General features: G+C 43.6%; 1 long non-coding RNA gene across 1 annotated transcript in view; it reads left to right on the forward strand.

Moving 5' to 3' along the window:
* Window positions 1-18118, forward strand: part of LOC131273090 (uncharacterized) — a 26849-nt gene extending 8731 nt beyond the window's left edge. Inside the window, exons 3-4 of the long non-coding RNA XR_009180236.2 lie at window positions 16332-16412; window positions 17918-18118. This is a non-coding gene — a long non-coding RNA (uncharacterized lncRNA). The remainder of the gene's footprint in view (window positions 1-16331; window positions 16413-17917) is intronic.
* Window positions 18119-24852: the final 6734 nt, after the last annotated feature.

The raw sequence follows: 24852 nt of genomic DNA on the forward strand, positions 1-24852 counted from the left end.
AGGTTAAAAAAAAAAAAAAAGATACTGTGAACAAATAAAGGGAGGGAAGAGAAACATCTCCCTTGCAGAATTCCAAATAATTTATGTAGATACTCCACCCTCAAGGAGGGGAGCATAATTAAGTGTGGGCTACACATAGCGACTTCTAGAGAGCGCAGCATAGAAGGGAGGGGAGAAGAGCAGCCTTACAGTGGAGAAATCTGACAAACGCTACCTCGGCCAGGTGCTCGCGGGGCACATCAGCAATGACAAGTCATGGTGATGGTAGGAACCCTTGAAATGACATGGAAAAGATGGCACTTTGCCTCTCTCTTCTTCTTCCAAAGCCAAAACCCCAGGCTGATCATGAGAAAAACATTTTTAAAAAAAACAACAAAAAACAAAAACTGAGGGTCATTGTCAGGATCATAAAAACAAGGAAAGTCTGAGAAACTCACAGCCAGAAGGAGCCCAAGGAGATAGGACAACTAAACGTAATATAATATCCTGGATGGGATTAAGGACATTAGGTAAAAACTAAGGATATCTGAATAAAATATGGACTTTAGTTAATAATGACGTAACTGTTGGTTCACTAATTGCAACAAACGTATCATACTAGGGAAACATGTAAGTAACAGGGAAAACTGGATAGAGTATTTGGGAACTCTGAACTATCTTTGCAATTTTTCTGTAAATATAAAACTTCTCAAAACAACAGTTTATTTTTAAAAAGATACTGTATGATTTCACTATTATGAACTGAATAAAATGAGCAAACCCATGGAGTTAATAGCTAGAATATAAGTCATCAGAAAATAGGATGAGGTTCGAGAATGGAAAGCTGAGGTTAATCTATACAGATTGGTAAAAAATAAAAAAATAAATTAAAAAGGTTGTTTGTAAATGTCACCAGAGTGCTTGTAATTAGCAGCGCTAATGTATGGGTATGATAGTGATTGAAAGGGAAAGTCTAAGGTCATGCATATCACAAGAAGGAAAGCTAAAAAATGGGACATGGGACTGTATAGCTTAACAACCCCTCCTGTGAAAAAGAGTGTGGCTAATAGTGCATATAGAAGAATATTTTCCTCTGAAACAGGACAAATGTATGTTAATGTTACAAGATATTAATATCAGAGTGATATTTGGGCAAAAATACAACCAAAACAAAATATGAGAGTAGTGTAAAGTAATACATTAATAACCTTCCATCAATGGTTAAAAAAAAAGGAAATATGCTACATGAAAGAAACTAGAAAAAAAAGTACTACAGATTGTTTGACTCCATCTATACAAAATGTAAATACAAATAAATTATAGAGCTGGAAATAGATTAGCAGGTATGCATGGTAAAAGGCTAGAAAGACTGAGAGGTGACTACTAAGGGATAGGGTTTTGTTGTGTTTTTTCCCTTGTTGCTTGTTTCCATCTTTCGTTTTGTTTTTTCTTTCTTCTTTTCTCTTTTTTTGTGGAGGAATGAAAATGCTCTATTATTCATTGGAGTAATGAATGCACTCTGTGATAATATGAAATGCCGTTGATTGTACACTTTAGATGAAGTGTATGGTTTATGAATAGGTTTCATTAAAAGCGATAATAAAATTTTAAAAAGATGCCACCTTTACGTTATGCTCTATGGTGACCACCTCCGGCCTTTAGCAATGGTGTGTCCTGCAGGCAGGGTCGACGGCACACCCTGTCTGCGCACAGTGGGAACCTCAAGGCCGGCGGCAGTGCTTAGCAATGATCATCTCTGCACGATGCATTGCGTGGTGTAATTGCAGCATATATTTGTTTTACTGGTCAGTGTTTATTGTAGCCTAAACATTTACAGAACCAATCCCTAAGAGTCTTTTGGTGGGAAAGGAGGGTGTGGTATAGTGGTTAGGGCCCTGGGCCCTGCAGTCGAACTATCCTGATTCAAATCCTGCCTTTGCCCCTTACCATTTCTGGGACCCTGGACAATTTACTCCGCGCCTGTCATCCTTCCTCATCTGTTAACTGGGGATATTAACAATACCTCCCTGGGAAACTGCTTTGCAGATTAAACGAGCCCATGTATATAAAGTGCTTAGAGCAGGATTGGCATGTAATTCGGGTTGAACTGTGTCTCCCCAAAAGACAAGTTCAAATCCTAAACCCCAATCCTGTGAATGTGACCTTATCTGGAAATAGGGCCTTTGAAGGTGTGATTAATTAAGATGAAGCCAAACTGGGTTAGGATGGACCTTGAGTTGTGCTAATTGGTTAGGACAGCACTGGGAAATTAAGACAGCACACGTGCTCCAGAAGTGCTACTATCAACATTATTTTTTAGTTCATGAGCTTCTACTGGGATTTTTCTCAATATATGTAGAAAATGTTCTGAAGTTAAAAGTGTTTGGGAACTGATACAACAAACAATGGAGAAACTTTAAAAAAAAAAAAGTGTTTTGAGCAGAACACTGGGCCTGTCCCCAGTGTTCTACTTTCCCTGCAGACATATGCCCATCAAAGACACCCGGCCAGAGGGGGCCATTTCCTTCCTTTGTTCCTTACCTTATTTGTCTGGCTGGAATTTTATGTACTTGGCATGTCCTGATTTTTAACTTGGGGTGGGGGGGGGAGGATGAAATTACATATTCAACTATATAATCATCTTATTACAGTTCTTTGTTCTACCTCAAAGTCTTTCTCAGAGGCAGGATATATAAATTAATTCGCAATTATAATAAATACAGTGCTTAGTTATATGTTCAATGCCATTTGAATTCCAAGGTAGAATTTGATTATTAACAATGCCTACCTTTTTTTCCAAGATCAACTTGATGGTCATTTTATTACTTATCTAAATTATGGCATATTGTTGTCATTGACTGCTTTTCAATTAGATTGAATAGCTTAGTCCATTTCCCACCATAAATTTGTGCCCTTGTATTTTCTTTTTCTTCTTCTTCTTCTTTATTTGCTTTTAAATGTTACATTCAAAAAATATGAGGTCCCCATATAACCCCCACCCCACCCACGCCACCCCTCCCACATCAACAACCTCTTCCATCATTGTGGCACAGCCACTGCACCTGGCGAATACATTCTGGAGAACCACTGCAGCACATGGACAGTGGTCCACATTGTAATCCACGCTCTCCTCCAGTCCACCCAGGGGGCCACAACAGGACACACAACGTCCAACATCCACCCCTGCAGCACCACCTAGGACAATTCCAAATCCTGAAAATGCCCCCACATCATATCTCTTCCGCCCTCTCCCGACCATCGGCAGCCACCGTGGCCACCCTCTCCATATCATTACTACAATTTCTTCCCTTACTGATCACAATAGTTCCCCAGCAGAACACCAGTAAGTCCACTCTAATCCACACTCTATTCCTCCATCTTGTGGGCCTGGGATGGCTATGCCCAGTCCCCCTCTACATTAAGAGGGGATCCAGATTGCACATGGATGATCGACACAATTCTCCTGCTGGCAGCTGTAGGCGCTCTTGGCTCCCTGATGTGGTGGTTGACTCTCTTCACCTCCTGGTCAGCTGACCAGGGTAAGTCCAAGAAACCAGAGGGTAGGAGCCACAAGTCTACTGAGGCCCAGGGCCTGGCTGTCACGTGGACAGTTCAGAGATTCAGGTCTCCTAAGTATACACCAACCCAAAAGCCAACCACAGGTCCAGTTAAATTAACAGAAGAGGTATACACCAACCCAAATGCCAACCACAGGTCCAGTAAAAGTAATAGAAGCAGCATATGTAGAAAGGTCATATCTGAGTCCAACTCCATCACACTCAGGAACACAAACTCCAAAGTAGGGCCAACTGACATGGCCCTGAACTCCAGAGCCATCCACCTTGACCATAGAAACTGTGGGTCTCTGCAGCCCTCAGGCGAACCAGCACCTGGGTTTCCATCTACCTCGGCTGTCTCTGGTACCCTGCTGAGGTGTGCATAAGCATCACCCTCTGATGACCTCCCAACTCTCTTTTGGATACTCATAGCCAGATAAACTCACTTGTCCTTTCCATTTCCCCCTTTTATGCAAAGTCAAAAAGCAGTTTTTAACACCTGATATTACATGTAGGCTGAGATACTCTGCTGGTCTGAGTTGACCTGTTTGTTCAAGGTCTTTTTTGTAGTTACATCATCAGCGGGTGCTTGGCAGTAATCGCTTGGTGCCAGGGAGGCTCATCCCCAGGAGTCATGTCCCACACAGTGGGGAAGGCAATGCATCTATATGCTGAGTTTGGCTTAGAGAGTGGCCATATTTGAGCAACATGGAGGCTCTCAGGAGGTAACTCTTAGGTACCCCACAGCTATAGGCCTAGTTCATATTTCAGGCACACAGGCTCATAATTGGAGCCATCAGTGTCAAGGGCTCATTGTTGGACCATCCATCTTTATTGGTCTTTGCCATTGCACTTGGGGGATTGTTGTTGTTCCACTGGGGAATGTGACAGAGCTCCCCGGTCAGGAACTCAGCACTCTCTCATCTGTTGTTCCAACTGAAACCACTATGAAAATATCCAAACCTTTCTATGTACCCTGTATACCTGCCCTGGAGAACTCCCTCCCAACCGTGTGCCCCCCACCAATGACACCCCACTCAAGTGCTCCTCCCCCACCATAGTTGAGCCTCTCTGTAGTCCAAAGCTTCAAAAAGGAAGCCCAATATATTGCCAGGTTCCATTAATAGAAAAAGGGAATATAGTGATGGGTTTAAAGGTTAGATATAGAATACACAGAAATTTAGAAAAATTAAATAAAGGAAAAATAAATTGGGGTATCAAAAAAATGAAAACATGAAAAAGCTTTGTTTTTTACGTTTTACCTTTCTTCACTGCTACAGGTGTTGCCCTGTATGTACAGTGTGTGCCCTCATATTTTCTATGTTCATCTTGCTATTCTTATTTTAATACTTGGTATCATAAACTCATTGTAGAAGAATGAGTTAATGTTCTTTTTACGGACCTACCTACATTTAACCATGGACTATGTAAACATAATATATACAAAAATATCCTTAAAAACAAAACAAAACAAAAATCCCTTAGATGCCTGGTAACCACATCCAAAGAGAGGTATTAGAAGGTTTTTCTTTGCTGTCTTCCTTTTAAATTTTAATGGCTCAGTTCTGTTCAACAGGAGAAGATTTGGTTTTCTAAGAAACTCATAATCTGGATAATGATAATTGGTATCACGAACCTCCCTAGATAGCTGTGCCAAATCTGGACCCTGAAAGCACTGATTGGCTAATAATCCCTTCTGTTTTCCCAACACCTTATCTTTTTTAAAAAAAAAAAATTATTTCTTTCTTTATTTTTCCCCTTTTCCCTTCTCCCATCCTGCTGTATTTTGCTCTGTGTTGTCTTCTCTTCTCATTTTCTCTCCTCTAGGATCCACCAGGATTTGATCCTGGAGACCCCTGATGTGGAGAGAGATTCCTTGTTAATTGTGCCAACTCAATTCCTGGTTTCTGCCGCACTTCACCTTGACTCTCCCCTTATCTCTCTTTCTGCTGCATCATCATCTTGATGAGTGACTCACTTGCGCGGGCACTGGCTCACCATGCAGGCACTTGCGCTCACCACAGGCACTCACACAGGCACCTGTGCAGGCACTGGCTAGCCGCATGGGCACGCCTTCTCTTCTTTTTCACCAGGAGGCCCCAGGGATCTAACCCAGGTCCTCCCATATGGTAGGTGGAAGCTCTATCACTTGAGCCACCTCCGCTTCCCTGATACCTTATCTTTTGAATAAAAAGATAAACATCTCTTTAGTTCTCTCATTCTTCTAATGAGGAAAGAAGCACTGACAATTGTGTCCCTGTTTGGCCATGAAGAAAAACATGCAAGAATTAAGTGGAATGGAGAGTCCCAGGGCATGCTGGGAAGGGGAAATAAGGTGACCCAGGGCCATGGCTGCTAGGGAGCCTCCTCTCCTGAGCTCCTTGACAGCTAAGCTGTGCTTAGCTCTGCTCCATACTGTGACTCAGTTAGCCACATGTGGCCTGTGGTTCCTGGTTCCAGTCTAGTTAGGAAGGCAAGGTGGACAGATCTAAAACTATTAATAAGCAATTCAAGGCCATATTTAAGTGGCAAATGAAAGACACAGATTGTAAAAGCAGAAATCCCATGGGTTGCAGGGCTAGAGAAAGTGTTATGGGAGAAATGGGTTCCTGATGCAGTTTGAAGGATGGGTAGCTATCTGGAGAAAAGAGGGGAAATTAAGTCCTGCTGCTAGGGAAAGGGCGTAAATGAAGAAAGGAATGAACATGGCATGTGGGAAAGCTGCATCTCCCCAAACCGTTTTACCATTAATTTTCCTCGTGGCCTGAACTTCGGTTGGCTGGATTGGTTTTTGCTATTTGTAAAGGCTATTGTTTGCGTCCACCTCTCCTCTAATCCCGCAGGCATCCCCAGCCTTTACCTTGCTGTATTTCTATGGATGAAAACTAATCTGTCTCTTCCCTGTTTTCGAGCATTGGGTAGAGGTCACGACTGTGTTGTGCTCTGTGTCTGGGAAAAAAATACAAGGAGTTACTCCTTGCCTGAATCAGGTCACGCACCCAACGTTAGACTTCCCTAAGGGCAAGAGCTGCCTGGGAATAGCGTTCGGGATTTCCCATGTTCAGACAATTCTAGCTTGCCTGTGACCAGCTGACTTTGGGGAGGCTCTCCGGCCTCCCTGGCCTTGAGCTTCCTAGGGAAGGCCCCTCTTTCCAGGGGTAGAGTTTCCATGGCTGTGTTTATTCAAAAGCAGTATCGACCAGACTGTCCTGAGAGTCAGGATGGCTTCACGCCTGGACCCCGAAAGCACTGATCAACTTTGTGGACTTTCCTGACCCTTGGGGGATCTCAGGCGTTCATCTGGTTACTCAATTTATGCTGGCTGTGTGTCTTAGCCAAGAAGAAAGGGTTTCTGGGCAGAATGCCATCAGGAAGATTGTCCCTCAGGAAACAACACACCCGTTTATTTATGGTCCTTTCCTTTTCCCCCATCAAATCAGATTTTGCTTTCTCCCACCACTGAGGTAAAAGAGACAAAGACTTGTGTTTAATATGCACAAGCAGTAGCCCACATCCAAATTGCTATTATCCCTGCAAAAAGACTTCTTTCAGTGCTTTAAAATCCTTTAGCTATTTACTTTCACTGCGTGGGTTACATTTACCTATTTTTTGTTAGGAGTTTTATATAGTACAATCACAAGGAAACAGAAGCAGTCCTATGCTAGTATTTCCTTTTCTAACCAGTCATGACCCATTGAGTTGTGTGTTTTTTTTTTAATTCTACCAGGATGTGAAAAATTTCATATAAAAAAATTACAAATAAGTATGGGATATAAATAAAGAACAATTCTGCTTTATCTTTTTTTTTTTTTAATTCTCCGGAACAGATGATAAAATCACTGACACATGCAAGTATGAAAGCACTATATGCCTTCAATTTCTTGTAGTTTCCTTGTGTGTAAAATGAAAGGTGGGCCCTGAATAGTTTCCAGGTTTCCTTCTTGTTTAGTAGCCTGTGATTCTACAGGATGCTGTGGCTCCGCTTTTGTTGGGAATCCAAGATGGTAACATCACACAGAAAAAGGGCTAGAATGAATGACAAATATTTCTTTTGTTTTTCCGTTTGGCTTGGAGGATATTAGAGGCCACCGCTTAAGACCCCCTCGCCCTCAGGGACTGGTTCTGAGAATGGCTAGCCCCAGGCAGAGTCACCAGTGTCCCATCTCTACCTGAGTTTAAAATTTGGAATGCCTGCAGGGTTTTGAGGCACGTAAGGGAAATGTGTATAATGATGGAGCAGGAGACCAGGGAGAGTGGTGGAAACCACCATCAAGAGCGGAGCGCTTGTCCCCTTGCAAAAGATATTTAAATAAATAAATGAATACACACTGGGCTGGCCAAAAAACACAAACAACTCTGTGGTTATATGAAGCCAGGTTACTAGTTTCCAACTCTTAAATCCTAATCTGGCCAATCTCTTCATTTTCTAAGTGAGGAATCGGAGGTCCAGAGGAAGGCAGTCATTTGCTTGGTCACATAGCTATTTAGTGGTGTAGCAAAGACGAGAAGCCAAGTTTCTTAATTCCCAAGTCAGTGTTCTTCCGTGTGATTTTTCCCCAGCTTCTAGCTCCATCAACCAAGCAAGCCTGCTGATTGCCCCAAACGCCAAATGAACTGTGGCCGAGGGGCAATTGCAAATTTCACCTTATCTGCCAATCGGTTATCACAATATCTACTTCACAAAGGTGAAAGTAGATTACATGTTAAAGTCACTTTTAAAGAGTTGATATGTTATTGGGTAATTATTAAATCCATAAGCACCTTAGTATTGCATCATCCCATAGAAATAGAAAACAAACCATGTAGGTAACTCTAAATTTTCTAGTAGTTGCAGTAAAAAAGCAGAACCAAATGGCAAAAATAGAGTCATTTCAGCTTGTAATAAATATAAAAAACGAATGAGACTTTTATATTCTCTTTTCATGTACGACCTTCAAAATCCAGTGTGTATTTTACCATTACAGCCCATCTCAATTAGGACAGCCATGTTTCAAATGCTCAACGGCAACATGTGGCCAGTGGCTACCATATTGGACAGAGCAGTTCTGGAAGTTTCCTTGTGATTCTCACCTTTCACACAGCCAACCAAAGAAGAGTGAAAGTCCCCAGAGGCTTGTCTCTTTCAAGCCTCCTATTGCTGGTTAATTAAATCCCTAAGCAACGGCTGAGTCACTTGCAACTGCGGAAGACAATTTAAGAAATCTGTCTGAAAGCCAAGAACATAGCTCCCCCATGCAAGGATGGGAAGAAAATCCTTAGGACTAGATGCTGTGAAGAAGGAAGAGGGAGATAAGTCATTGTCAAGAGGGCAGAAGAGAGCAGAGCAAAGAAATGTACCCACTAGGGTAGGCCCTTCCCTCCAGGGCCACCATGAAAGAGAGCCAGCAGTGTTTTACTCATTTAATCTTCAGAGAATCTCGCTGAAGAGGGCATGATTTTTCTACCATTTTATAGCAGAGGAAGCGGACAGACAGAGAGGCAGCGTAGCTTGCATGAGGTCTTGTAGCTAGCAGTCAGCAGAGCTAGTGCTCAAAACCTAGGTCTGATGGACTTTGATGCCTAGTTCTTAACCTCTGGGCTATACTTAGAATGTTCTCACACCATCCTCAAATTCTGAGGAAGGCCACATGGACATTTGCATAAAATGTGCATGAGTGTTTGGTGTTTACATATAATTTATTATTGTCTGCATGACTGAGTGGTCTATTTTCAGGCAAATTTCAATCTAAAACAGCATCATTGCTTCCCAATAAAAGAAATGGTTCTTTCTTTCTCTTTTATTTCAGAAATTTAAAGAACAATCTTGCGCACCATACAAGATACCCAATTAATCACCCCCCCACCATAGAGTGGTTATTTCTTAATCATTCTCTTGATATTCCTTTTCCTCTACCCACTGTTTCTTGTGGATTCCTGGGAGCAAAATTGTATGGGAGAAAACAGGGAGACAGAGAGAGCAGAGTAGGAGGCGAATGCCAAGAATGAACAGGAGTTGGCAGTGATCTGTGCCATCCAATTTGGGGTGGGAAGGGGGAACTGTAAAAATGTTTGTTTGCGAAAATATCCTATCAACATTGAGTTCCCTGGTTAGGGAGTTATGCCCACCAATCAATTTATTTCACAGTCGGGAAGGCGTCGTCTCCAGCAGACTCCCTACAACATGGCAGTGCTAACTGGTAAGTCGTATGGGGTAGTGGCTAAGCCTGCAGGACCTGATGCCATGCTGCCTATGTTTGAGGCCACGGTCTGCCATTTTGCAACTGTGAAATCTTGGGCAACTTATTGAAATTTCTGTGCCTTAGATTCTTCCTTTAATAACTGGATATAAAAATAACGTTGCCTGACAGAGTTCTTAGGAGGATTCAATGAGAGGAGGAAAGTAAAGTGCCTAGACCATGAATGCTCAGTAACCCAACAGTGTTGAGAGATTTCCTAGTTTCATGTCCTTAACCAGGGTTTCACATCAGAATCCTGAAGAGTTTATTAAAATACGAGTGCCCAGACCTTGTCCTGAATGGGAAACCCTGGGGGCTGAGCAGTCTTACTTTCCCAAGTGGGGGAGGGCTTATAAACAAGCCACAATTGTCTCCTGTCTCCACTGGCACTGGTGCACCAGAATATTAAGTCCTTATCCCTGTGGTGCCAAAAAACCAAGAGGCCAAGGGACATGGAGGAAAGGCTTTGGAGTCATACAGGCCTGATGAAACTTGGGCCCCGTCACTTGCTGGCTGTGTGACCTTAGGGAAGCCAAGTCATCTCTCTGAGCCTCAGTTTACCCATTTGTGTATTAGAGATCAGTATAGCTTTCTTATAAGCTGATGGTGAGGACTACCTTTGGGCGATTAGTTCCTGGCGGTCAGCCAACGTCAGCATCACTTGTCTTCTCAGGATGGAGCTCTTCCTTCATCCAATACCAGGGCTCTCTGAGAAGATGAGAAATGGAGCTTCTTGGAGCATTCCTGGAGGAAGTGAGCTGTCTAGCCCTGCAGCTGGCATTTAGGCATTGGGTGGAACTGGATTTTCTGCAAGGAGCAGTAGCTGGCACATCAGAGTTTTTAGTGGGCGAGGTCACTGAGGATTGGTGCCAGCTCAGAGAAGTCAGCAGTGGGGAAGCTGGGCAGGGCAGAGACAGGTAGGGAGGAGGGGACTGTTGGCTTCTTCCTTACTAATGTTACCAGATTTGGTCTAAGTTCTTGACTAAACTGTAAGAAATGAATTTCAAGAGCATGCCACGTTGATTAGGCAGGAATTTATTCAGGTAGGGAGAGAAGAGAAATGGGAGAAAATAATAGACCATGGGTCCCATATAGAGAATAAGGGGATGAATAGTGATAAAGTGGGCCGATGCACAGATTACAGTTCCCCGTTATAGATGATAAATCCCCAGGTTTCCTTGCGTATCGATTTAGGCAGGGGCAAAGAAGCCAGAATAAGGCACGAACAGGCACAGGGCGAAGGCAAGAGAGAGCAAAAGGCCTTTGCCCTTGCTTTTTTAAATCACTAATTATCCCACCCCTTTGCTAATGGCAGGGGAGGAGTCCCAGCTGTTTCCTGTTTTGCTTGATTACCCCACCCATCAATCCCCAGCGATGGCCCAATGATAAGGCCTGGAGAATATCTGGGGCTTCTCCTGGCTGGCAGAGGACATCTCGTTCTGAATGGGATTTCTCAAGAGCGTCTTCCAGCAGCCATCTTGGGGGTCCTGAAAAACACATGTTCAATGGCGGCGGTTTCTCTGCCAGCTTCCAGATCCATCTATTGATTCCCTATCTAGCCTGCTTCACTAAGAAATAGACTCCTGTCCATTCCAGGGGTCTAGGAGCCTTCCTATTAGCCAAGAGATATGCCCTCCCTACCAGCAGAACAAAGAGACATCCCTACTGAGTTGAACCCTCTTGGAGAGGGAGGTGAGCGCTGAGCTGGTTATTGGTAGTGGTGTTTCCTCCCACCTCATAGGGGAAGAGTTTCTGTTACCTTTCTCCATTCGATCCCCGATTTACAGTCTTGTGGTGGAAAAAGCTAATTCCCATCATTAACTGCACAGATTCACACATGCTGTGACCCAAAACCAATAATACTCAGTCAAACCACATGAGGCCGAGTCAATGGAGATGACAGGCATGGAGATTCTCCCCTTTCCAGGCCCCATTTCCCACTCCCAATACACCTGGCAGTAAACCTCCATCTGTCCAAGTGAGGAGGAAGCCCTCACAGGGGAAATCTCCCCTGCGCCTCTTGGTGTCACCTTGCTCCAGGTGTGGCCAGTCTTGGTTCTCCAAAGGAGATTTGCAAATGGCCAATAAGCACAGGTAGGGCCTCAGAACATCATTAATCATTACGGAAATGCAAATCAAAACCTCAATGGTTTACTAATTCACACCTACTAGCATGGCTATTATTTAAAAACAGAAAATAACAAATGTTGGCAAGGATGTGGAAAAATTGAAACCCTCATGCATTGCTGGTGGGATTGTAAAATGGTGCAGCCATTGTGGAAAACAGTTTGGCAGTACCTTGAAGAGTTAAACATAGAATTACCGTATGACCTGGCAATTCCATTCCTAGATATATACCTAAAAGAGTTGAAAACAGGCACCCAGATACTTGTACACCAATGTTCATGGCTGCATTATTCGCAATAGTCAAAAGTTGGAAATAGCCCAAATGTCTGTCAGGAGATAAATGTATAAACAAAATGTGGTATGTACATACAATGAAATATTATTCAGCCATAAAAAGGAATGAAGTTCTGATACATGTTACAACATGAATGAACCTTGAAAACATTACGCTGAGTGAAATGTCAGACGCAAAAAGATAAATATTGTATGATTCTCCTTGCATGAAATTTCTAGAATAAGGAAATTCACAGAGACAGAAAGTTGGGTATAGGTTATCAGGGGTGGGGAGGAGGGAATGGGTAGCTATTGCTAAATATATACAGAGTTTCTCTTTGGAGTTCTGTTAATGGATGGTGGTGATGGTAGTACAACACTGTAAATGTAATTAACACTGAATCATACACTTAAAAATAGTTAAAATGGCAAATTATATATATATATATAACCACAGTGAAATTTTAAAAAGACATGACCGGTTTTTCCAAGGGCTTTCTAGCCATAAAACATTCTAGCAGGGGACGCTGAAGATGGGGGCGGAAGGGGGAGCTTAGAAGTCAAATTCAGCTTTTTTCACAGTTGTCTGTTATTCACACTGTGACGGTCCTTGCTCTGGAGTTCCTGTTGACACGGAGCCTTTATTCTGGCCGTTCCTGCCTCCTGTCCCCTGATTGCAGGAGCACGCACCACACCTCCTCAGGTACGCGGCAGAAACATCCGGGAACCCAGCCTCTCGCTCCGCCTACATCCCCAGCACTGGGCCCAGCGCCTGGCGCCAAGATGGCCCTCAGTCTGGTGTTGAACGTCACGGAGCGGCTTGTTAACTGCACTGGGAACAGAGACTCGCTCCAAGAAGGGTACCTCTGTTACAGTTTCTCTAAAAGGTAGCTCTGTCCACCTCTGCCTTGAGTGGGCAGAGGGCAAATGTGAGATGGTAAGAGGAAAGCAAACAACGGCTTTCCATCTCTTCCCCCCGGCAGTGGGAGACACCTGGGATTTGAATTCAGCAGACTTTCCACTTACTAACTGCGTGATCTTGGGCCGTTTACTTAAGACACCGGAGCCTCACTCGTTTATTTTCCCCCTAAAATGTCAGATTTTCCTTTGCTGCCTCACAATCAAAGATATTGTGACCGTTCATGAAATGAAGTCTATGGAAATGCTCTATAAAGATGTATATGAATCATAGCCTGTTATTTGTCATAAAATGGTTTCACTTGTGGATTCAGTGTTGTGGTTCAAATGGTTAGGCGCCTACTCGGTGCTCAGCTAACGGTCCTCGGTCTTGTGTTATGGTGTAAAGACGTACAGACTCTAGATGTGGGAGGAGCCTGTGAAGAACCATTCACAGATGGGCGCTCGGCCTGGGATGTCTCAGCCCCTTTCCTTTCATCCTGTAGAGTCTAGAGCTATCATTCTCATTTCGCCCGTGTGCCCATCTGTGAGTGATTCCCTCCTTTGGGCTGCCCCCTTTTCTCCAGAGCTGGCCACCATCTTTGGCAATATTAAGAAATACAATCTCAGCCGAAGCTACGTATGGATCATGGACACTGTGTGAGCGCAGGTATCAGCATCCGTTCTTTAGCAGACACCCAAGAAATAGGGTGTATTATTATCCTCCTATTACAGGCGATGACACTGAGGGGCAGAAATTTAGTAACTTGCCCAAATTCTCTCAGCTCTGAGAGGTGGAGACATGATCCAAACCCAGAAAGTCTTGCTCCAAGAAAACTGAACTTTCTGACAACCTTGACAGAGGCCCAGAGGGACAGTCTGCGTGACCTCCTGTTCCCTAAACTTGTCCCCAGGAACTCTAGCTCATTTCGTGGTTATCAAAGGGTTGAAGAAGAAGGAGGCTTTCCGCAACTTAGCCTACAAATTTATTCTATAAATGGAATATTCTATGTACTTCTTGTTCAAGGACAATTTTCACACACACACAAAGATAAAATCAGTCCTCTTCTACAGATATAAAATGAACACGTTAATGATTTTTGAAAACTCATTAATGAAAAGACTAGGCAGATATTACAACATATTTGAAGAAGAATTCAAAGAACAGACACGGGGAAACGGACTTGGCCCAGTGGTTAGGGCGTCCGTCTACCACATGGGAGGTCCGCGGTTCAAACCCCGGGCCTCCTTGGCCAGTGTGGAGCTAACCATGCACAGTGCTGATGCGCACAAGGAGCGCCCTGCCACGCAGGGGTGTCCCCCGCGTAGGGGAGCCCCACGCGCAAGGAGTGCGCCCCGTAAGGAGAGCCGCCCAACGCGAAAGAAAGTGCAGCTTGCCCAGGAATGGCGCCGCCCACATTTCCCGTGCAGCTGGCGACAACAGAAGCAACAGAAGCGGGCAAAGAAACAAGACACAGCAAATAGACACAGAGAACAGACAACCGGGGGAGGGGGGAATTAAATAAATAAATAAATCTTTAAAAAAAAACAAAAAAAAAGCCCCAAAGAACAGACATATTTATAGAGAAGGCAAATTGAAAAGAATTTGCAAATGGCTGCAAAACTGGCATTTTCAGGCTAGAGAAAGGGGCAAACTGGCAAATCCCACCCCCCCAGGCTCCACTGGGCAGAATTCATTTGCATGTCTATAGACAAAAATTATTTTGCATTGCTGTCAGTTCTTTACAATTTGCAGAGTTGGAAAATAGCTCTGAGGCAATGAAAGGCTAGAATCAGATCACCCTAAAGGGTGTGCTTTTAAATGCAGTTTTTTATAGGAGACAGTCATCTTTTTTTAAATTTCTTCTTCCAAATTTCCTTACAGTCTGCATTGCTACAATCTTTACAACAAGCAAATATCATTGCATTATCTGAGTTATTAATATATGTTAATTGTATTTTTTTAAGTTTTTTTTAACTTTGATGAAATCTCACTTATCAATTTTTTTTTTTCTTTTGCTGCTTTTGCTTTGGGAATAAAGTCTAAGAAACCATTGTGTAACACAAGGTTCTGAAGATGCTTCCCTATATTTTCTTATAGGAGTTTTATATTCCGACTCTCCCCCCACCACCACTTCATTTTTTGCGTTCTCTGTGTCTGTTCATTGTGTGCTCATCTTCCTTTTAGGAGGCACCAGGGATGGAACCTGGGACCTCCCCTGTGGGAGGGAGGTGCCTAATTGCTTGAGCCACCTCCATTCCCTGCTTTGTTTTGTCTCTCATTATGTTTTCCTCCTTGAGTCTCTTGTTCCATTATCTTGTTGCATCAGCTCCCCATGCCAGCCCATCGCATCAGCTCACTGTCTTGCTCATCTTCTTTAGGAGGCACTGGGAACCGAACCTGGGGCCTCCTATGTGGTAGGCAGGAGCTCAAACACTTGAGCCACATCCACTGCCCTGTTAATTGCATTTTTAAATGTTTTTAGGTTATATTCTAATTTGATAATTCCAATATCTAAAGTCTTTGTAATCTGATTATTTTTGTTGTTGTTGATTCTGTGGTTCGTAGGCATAGTGCTTTGTCTCCTTATGCATTTCATGACTTGTTTTTACAAAATATAAGCTTATATTTGTTGGATCTTTGTGGGAATTTTGTGAGGCCTAGTTGAGGGTGTGTTCCTTCAGAGAGGATTGGCTTTTGCTTCTTCTAGCCACCAGAATCACTACCTACAGTCATTTAAGTGGAAAATTTGAGACTTTCCAAAATATACAAATAGAGTGAATCTGGGCCCAAACTTGAGTTAAGGACTAGTTTATGGCTATGCATAACCCAGGGAAAGCTTTTTTTCTCTCAAATTGATGGCAAAGACCAAGACAGGTAAATTCCTGTTTATTTCCCTGTGGGATGTCCCACCCACCTTCAGAAGTCCCAGTTCCATGTTGGGTCTCTGATCTGATTCTTCCATTTGTGTGGGCCCTGGGGCTAGAAATCCAAACTCTAGGTTACTAGGAATTGGTAGATTCCCTCTCTGGGGTCCCACAAGCTTCAGTGCTCATTTACCTCTTTAGATTTTTGCTATTTCTTAATTTTTCAGCCTTTTAGTTTTTCCTTTTTTATGTGTGTGCCAGCTCAGTCATACATTTAAGAGCACATTAAAAATTCTTTTCAAGTATTTTTAGGATATTTTAGGTATTTAGCAGTGACAGGATTTTTCAGAACATCTGGTCTACCATGTTGCTGTTAACAGAAGTTATCTTTTATTTTTATTATTATTTTTTAAAGAAAGTGCCAGGGATTGAACCCAGGACCTCATACATGAAGCAGACATTCAACCACTGAGCTACATCTGCTCCCCAATGAGAGGTGGGTTTTTTGTTTGTTCTTTTTGTTCTCTTTTTTAGGAGGTACTGGGGATCACCTGGGACATCACAAATGGGAAGCAGGCACTCAACCACTTGAGTTCCTTCTCCCCCGGAAGTTACCTTTTATTAATTCAAAATGACTGCCCTGTGCCAGGCACTGTACTAGACACTGGTGACCAAAAGTCTATCCTTATCCTCAGAGCAATGCCGAGTCCCCTTTCCTACATGAAGTCAAAATTGGATGGGATTAGGGCTTTGTTGCTTACAAGCTGAATTAAGTTAAATGCATTTCTTAATTTAGGAAAAGGAGATTAAATGAACTAACCTATAAGCCATAAACTTCACATGGTTTAAGCCATAATGAAATTATCACGTACTAGGAAGTCCAGAGGTATCTCAAGCTCTGGAGGAGGATATCATGACTCCTGGCTCTGCCCTCCTGTCTGTTGACATTTGTCCTTAGGCTGATAACAAGATGACTACAGAATTTTCAGGAATTTCATCTAGACATAACTACCCAGTAGGAAAGTCCATGGCTTCCTATGTCTCTTTCCCAGAACTTCCTCCACTCCCACCCCTTCCCCCATTCCAAATACTTTCTTTCCGGCTTTCATTGACCAGAATTGGGGCACACGATCCCTCCTAAACCAGTCATTGGCAAGGAGAATGGAAATATGATGGGCTCAGACTAATCCTTACTTTTGGGTTTGGAGATAGATTCACTTTTCTCTGAGGCTTGCAAGGAAGGAAAAGAAGCATAAAATCGGGGTTCTGTTACCCAAAGAGAAAGAGGCAAACAGAAGATGAGGCGGCCACCAACGGTCTGTGAACTACAGGCAAAGTGACTAATATGTACATAGCAGGGATATATCCAAGAAATGTTAGTCACCAGTTTTCTTGACTACACCCAAACCTAACCCATACAAACTGGTTTGAGGGCAAGATCTTAATTCAACTCTTCATTTGGAAATCAAGTCATTCGACAGGCACCGACTAATGTTTTTTCAAATACTTCAGTTTGACAGTGTCCAGAAGTGGGTGCTGGGTCCTCGCAACTTGCCGCGTGTTGCCCAGCACTGCGCATTGCCAAGCGGGTGTTTATGGATTGATTGGTCTCTCCTTCTGCCCTGAGGCCTGAGGTCCTGGTGTTTCTCTCCTCCATACTTGTACATGTTAGATAATTGGCAAAGAAAGCCTCCTCTGGGTTAGCGCTCCCCACACCCCACACCTGGGGAGGGATAATTCCTAGCCCTGTCCTTTTATTGCAAATGAAATATAATAAATAAGAAAGCACAACAAAATACAAGCAGACAAAAAGCAGACACAGACAGAATTAGGAAAAAAAACATACGCTTTCACAAAAGCAGAGTGACAAGGAGGCAAGGGGGAAAATATCCCTCTGTCCATTTGAGATCTGGCAAGGCAGGAATTTTAAAAACTATTTATTAAATGTAAAGATTCATTACTTAACTTTCTCTTCCTATAAACACTCTTTCCTCCAAATAGTTTCTTTATTCGTCTAGAGGCAGAAGGATGAACAAAGGATCTTTTCCAAGAAACACCCCCTCCTTCCTCATCTCCCCGCCCCTGCCCGAAGAATCCATGACTCCAGGAAACATTTTCAGTTAAAACAATTCCTGTTACTGGAAAATCTTAAGGCTTTCCTCTGTGGATTTACAGCGGCCTGACCTTTGACCCACAAATAAAAGATTTTCTAAGTGATAGTAACGCCTTTTATATAATCTCCAACAGTGGGCAAGCCACTTCTGCCTGGGAGTTAGAGGCCTCAATCACAAAAGGATGAAGGTTGGAATGAATTCCTGGTTTTCTAATTTGTATTTAGGTGTTTATTTAAACAATGGAACCGTTTTACATAGTGACATCTTACTAGGAATCCCAAGGTTAAAAACAGCTAGAAGCAGAGGTGCTCTGGTGGAAGGGAAGGCGGAGGGAGTGGGGGCAGAACGAGAGCAGGAGGGGTTCTCTGGAGCCCCACCCTTGGCAGCCACCGCCCGTTGAAGTACTGCCTCTGGTTGGGGCTCCCAGGGCGTTTGACAACCGCTGGCCCAGCTGTTGTCCAATGCCCCTTCCTGTCTACAAGCTAAGTTAGGTTCCGCTCATTCCTTCTCAGAAAGAAAGTCTGTTTCTTCCCTTCTCGGTTCACACAGTAGCACAACACATGTTCCTTAGATACGAAGCAAGGAAAGAAAGTTCCTTTCCTAACCCCATCTCTCTCTTTCTCTTTTTCAATTTTGAAAAAAAAATTTTAATAGAGAACAGTACAGGGAATAATATAATTAACATCCACCATCCACACTCATAAAATTGCAATTTGACATATTTGCCTCAGATAAACTTTTTTTTTTAGAAAAAGAAATAAAACCTGGCAGATAAAGTTGAAGGTTTCTTAATTCCCCCATCCCAGTCCTATTTTTCTCTTTGCAGATAAATGCTTTCATGTTGTGTGGAGGCTGAATCACAGAACTGTCCAAAATGTCGGTGTCTTAAACGCCAGGAGGTATAAATATGTTACCTTACTTGGCAAAAGGAATGCAGGTGTGGTTAAATCGAGGCTCTTCAGGTGAAGAGAGTAACCTTTGATAACCTTGGTGGGTCCAATGTAATCACAAGGGTCTTTACCAGAGGGAGACAGGAGGCTCAGAGCCACAGAAGGAGATGTGAGGATGGAGCAGAGGTCAGAGTGTAGCCAAGATATAGCCAAGAACCAAGGAATGTGGTCAGCCTATAGAAGCTGGAAAAGGCAAGGGCACGGCTCCTCCTCTAGAACGTCCAGAAGAAATGCAGTCCGGCCTGCCCATTTTAGATTTCTCCCCTCCAGAACTTTAAGCTAATAAATTTGTGTTGCTTTAAGCCACTCACTAAGTTTGCAATAATTTGTTACAGCAGCAATAGGATACTGATACCATGAGTTTGGTGGTGTTTCCATCGGGTCCATGTTTTTATATGTGGGCTAGATAAATATACACAGATAGAAACAGAGAAAATAGTCTGTTGAATGCATTTTCTACACTCCAACCTGATGTTTTTGAGAATCTGTCCATTTAATGCAGAAATTATCTAGTTCATCCAGTTTAACTGCTATATAATGGGTTTTTTTCATAATGAATATATCACAGTTTGTTTATGTAGTTCTCTAAAATGGGTGTTGTGATGGCTTGAATTTTGTGAATCCCAGAAAAGATTATGTTTTTGAACTAAACCATTTCTGTGGATGTGGGGCCTTTTGATTGCATTAGGTTCAATTAAGGGATCTTTTGATTAAATCACTTTCAATTAGATTGCTTTTGGACTTTTGATTGGACTACATCAGTGAGGTATAACCCAGGTTGACTCTCTGCCCTCTTGCTGGGTTTTTATATAAACTGAGAACACACAGAGAGAAAAGAAGAGACATAGAAGAGGGAGATCTGCCATTTCAGTCCTGCCATGTGTGAGAGAGGACTCCAGGTTTGCCTATAGCTGCAGAAAGACCGAGAAACCCCAGGAAGCTGCAGAAGATGAGGTCCAGGGAGAGATGCCTGATAGCCCACAGCTGAGCTCCAGGAGAAAGTAGAGAGAGACCACACACTGTCCTGTCTGCCACATGGCAGGACTCCAGGATCTGCTAGCAGCCACATTTTAGTTAGAAAGCTTCTCTGATGGTGCCTTGATTTGGACATTTCACAGCCTAAGAAATGAAAGATTTTCCTCTAATCAAAATCTCATTATAATACCCATTTCTGGTATATGGCATGGCAGCGTTTGGCATACTTAGACAGGCATTTAGGATATTTCTAATTTTTCATGGCAATGAATATCTTGGTACATATTTCCTTATATACATATCTCCCTGTACATTTTGTATAAGTTCACTAGACTCTATGTCTAGAATTGCAGATTCTGATTTTACTCCAGCCTCCAGATTACAGATAAAGTTTGGAATCTTTAGCACATGTGTCTTGGGCTATTGACAGGGGTCATCCCTGGGGAAGGGAAGAGGATTAGGGGGAGGGTAAAGGAGGAAAATTTTCACATTCACCTTAATTCTTTGATGTTGTTTGAATTTTTTATAGGCATACATTGGTACATTTAAAAAAATGTATCCAGGTATTTGGGACTCTAAAATAGAGGTAGAAAGTCTATGGTCCTCAGCTAAATACAGCTGGCAAACATATTTTTGTTTGGCCTATATAGGGTTTTAAAAATACTGAAACAGGGAAGCGGACTTGGCCCAGTGGTTAGGGCGTCCATCTACCACATGGGAGGTCTGCGGTTCAAACCCCAGGCCTCCTTGACCTATGTGGAGCTGGCCCATGCACAGTGCTGATGTGCATAAGGACTGCCCTGTCACAGAGGGGTGTCCCCGCACTGGGGAGCCCCACGTGCAAGGAGTGTGCCCCGTAAGGAGAGTCACCCAGTGCAAAAGAAAGTGCAGCCTGCCCAGGAATGGTGCCGCACACACAGAAAGCTGACACAAGATGATGCAACCTAAAGAAACACAGATTCCTGTGCTGCTGACAACAACAGAAGCAGACAAAGAACACGCAGCAAAATAGACACAGAGAACAGACACACGGGGCGGGGGGGGGGGGAGAAGGAGAGATAAATAAATAAATAAATCTTTTTAAAAAATACTGAAACAGGTGATTTCATATAAATAGGTGATTTCATATAAAATTCAAAGTTCTGACGTTCCCTGAAAACAAAGTTGGAGACATTGGGCTGGCTTTTTCACATGGCAACAGTTGGCAGGAGCAAATTTGCAACTGCTCCCTTAAATTGGAACATGTTCTCTTGGTTTGCCATAGTCCCCCACTCTCTCTATTGCCTTACACCCTACCCACATTACTCAATTTTTAAAAATCTTCTGGCCTCCTGTAGGTATTTGAGTTTGCTACCCCAGCTGGACATCTGCTTAAATTTGAAATTCAGATAAACACCAAATAATAATTTAGTCTTGGGGGAAGCGGACTTGGCCCAGTGGTTAGGGTGTCCGTCTACCACATGGGAGGTCTGCGGTTCAGGCCCCGGGCCTCCTTGACCCGTGTGCAGCTGGCCCATGCAGCTGATGCTCGCAAAGAGTGCCCTGCCACACAGGGTTGTCCCCCGTAGGGGAGCCACGTGCAAGGAGTGTGCCCCGTAAGGAGAGCTGCCCAGCGCGAAAGAAAGTGCAGCCTGCCCAGGAATGGTGCCGCACACATGGAGAGCTGACACAGCAAGATGACGCAACAAAAAGAAACACAGATTCCCGTGCCGCTGACAACGAAAGTGAACACGCAGCAAATAGACACAGGGAACAGACAACCGGGGCAGGGTTGGGGGGAAAGGGAGAGAAATAAATCAATAAATCTTCAAAAAAAAAAAAAGTTTAGTCTTCAAATATCCCAAATATTGCTATATTTTTATTTGCTAAATCTGGCAATCTAACCCCTGGTCCCAGCCCTAAACAGCTTGGCCTGCTCCCATCCTGACAACTTTACCTCTCGTTGCTCTCCTTTACAAGTCCTGTGTTTTGACCAAACTAGACTGCTCCCCTTTTCCCAAACATGTTTGCATTCTTCTCTTGTCTTGGAGGTCCCTGCTCTTCTCCATTTACCTAAGATAAAATGTTGAAGAAAAACGGTGCTCACTGGGACACAGAGACTGATATGACCACAGGCAGAGAATGAATTTACTGAGATGCTCTCCCAAAGGAGAGGGTCTGAAGAACAGACTTCAGCCCTCCCACCAGCATGGTGAGGGTCTGAAGAGAGACTTCAGCCCATTCCCAGAAGGGGGGAATTTGAATTTATACAGTACATTCCTAGGCAGGGAAATGATAGTGGGAGAGGGGTTGAGGATCCAAGTGAGGTGCAAGGGCCAACTGGAAGCCCTAGAGGTGAAAATTTTCCCTGGTAGTGACTAGAAGATAGTGGGTTAGGGAATTATGGTTTCTTGGAAAGCCGCAGGAGCAGATGTTTCTTTAATTTGTAGGGATTTTGTCTCCCTCTGATATTCAGGTAGGGAAGGTTTCCATTTCCCTTTACTCCTGTCTCTATGTGGTTTCTTTGTTTAACCTGTGGGGAAGTGCCATGCCCTTTGACATGTAGAAGAGAGTTTGCCATTTTCCCAATGCATAGGGGAAACTGAGCTATAGCTTGTTAATTATTGCAAGCCTCTAACATTAAATCAATGCCTTTAAAAACAAAAGTAAGGTCTAGCTTCTGCAGAAATTTGCTCTTCTGGCCACTGTCTTGGGGATCACTTCTCCCTGCCGATTCCCATAGCTCTGCTACTAGAACTCATTTAGAATTTAGCAGTTTGAACTGCAGTGTTATCTTTTTACAAATGGCATCTCCCCAACAGGAATATAACCTCTGATATTTAAAAAAATCTATTATTGTATCTCCAAGTGCCTAACAAATGCTTTGTACTTAAGAGGCAATTCATAAGAAAGTGCCCATGTAAGGATGATGTATCCATTAGCTTTTCATAACAAACTCCCCCAAACATTAGCTACTTAGCATAATAAACAGTTATTAATAGGTGGTGATTCAGTGGGTTGGTGGGGCTCGTCTGGTCTGCACTGGTCTGGGTGGAGCCGGATGGTCTAGCATGGCCTCACTCACCTCTCCCGGGCTTTGAATGCAGTGCTGAGACCATGGGTACGGCTGGAGCCTCTTTCCATGGAGTCTTGTCCTCCAGGAGTCTAGGCCAGGCTGGTGCACACGGTTGCAGGAAGGTTCCCAGCAGCAACAGACTCTGCTTGTGGCACATTTTGGCCAATATCATCCCATTGGCCATAAAAGGTCGTGTAGCCGAGCCCAGATTCAAGGGGTACAGAACTAGCCTCTACCTCTCAATAGGAAGAGGAGCAAAATCATATTGCAAAGGGGCAGGCATGTGGGAAACAAGAGCAAACTGGAGGCTCCTACAGCAGCATTCGACCACGATGATATGGAGAACTCAGCTTCCAACGCCCTTAGAGATTTCAAAATTCCTCTCAATTCAAGAAGTACACTTCTTTCCAACCTTGGTCTCTGCATGCCAGTAAAAGTAGCCTTCTTTAGGTCTGCCAAGCTCCCCCCGCGCCTTTCCCAGGCTGTTTGCTCTGCCTGGAACGCTCCTCCCCTTCTCCTTGCCAGGCTAATGATCCATCCCATTTCCTCCAAGCCACTTCCTTAGGGAAGCCTTTCCTGCCTTTCCAGGCCAGGCCAGGTGGCCCCTTGTGCACACTCAGGCCACTCACCATGGTCCTTATTGACTTTGCTGTGTAGTGGTTTGTTTAATGTTGGTCCCGCCCCCATGGTCAGAGGCCCTGGGCAGAGACTGGGTCTATCTCCTTCGCTGCTGAGTTTTGAGTTGAGCACTTAACACAAGGCCCGGCCCAGGGCAGGTGCTCAGCGTGGGACAGTGAAATGAATGAACAGAGGACGCGGGCCTACAAGGTGCGCGGCGTGGAATAGGCCTGTTCAGAAAACTGTTAGCGTAGAAGGCGAGGGAAGCCGCAGCCTGTCGGGAGATAAGACTGGGTGGTACAAAATGATTCCAGAACAACTGGGGACCGGGTGGAGAGGGAAATACCAGATGCTGGACTCTAAACGCTGCGTGAAATCAGGAAGAAGAGGTCAGGAAAGCCCCCGGGAAGGCAGAGACGGCTTCACAGAGGAAGTAGCACTTGATTTACCTCCTGAGGAGTAACAGGATTTGGATGCAATGAAATTAGAGGAGGCTCATAAATCGGCGCCGTGAGTTTGCTCATCTGTGGCTCCCATCATCCTCATCCTCACAGGTTACTGATCATAAGAGGAAGCAGGCAGGAGAGTAGGTGGAACGGTTCAGGGGAGCCAACCCCACTACCATTGAAACAACCCCAAAAATCATGCAACAGAAGACTGCAAAGTTGAGTGTCATCCACCCATAAAAACCAGCTCGTTCAGAGACCAGATTCCACTGAGCCATTAAACTAGAACAGTAAACATGTGCCTCTTCCCCTCTAGAAACATTGTGATCTAGAGACTCTCTCTCCCTTGTCTTTCACCTGAAACTATTGGTTATGAAAACTGTAAAAAGGAAAAGAGTGCAAGAAACTTCCATGTACCCATCACCAGATTCAACACACATCAATACTTTGCCATATTTGTTTCATATATCTCCCTTCCCTTCTGCCTTTTATTTGCTGAAGCATTTTATAGCAAACTGCACATACCATGTCCTAAAACTCCTACATACATCAGTACGCATCTCTACAAGAAATAAAGGCATTTTGTTACATAACCGCACCTTTTTCCACACCTAACAAAATAAAGCATAATTCCTCTGTATCATCTGTTACCCAGTTTGTACTCAAATTTTACCAGTTATTTTAAAAAATATCTGACTCAGGATCCAAACAAAACTCACACATTAATTTGGTTGACATGTCCCTTAAGTCTCTTTTAAGCTAGACTATGGATATTCTC

Source organism: Dasypus novemcinctus, chromosome 13 (assembly GCF_030445035.2).
Source record: "Dasypus novemcinctus isolate mDasNov1 chromosome 13, mDasNov1.1.hap2, whole genome shotgun sequence".
NCBI classification, from domain to species: domain Eukaryota; kingdom Metazoa; phylum Chordata; class Mammalia; order Cingulata; family Dasypodidae; genus Dasypus; species Dasypus novemcinctus.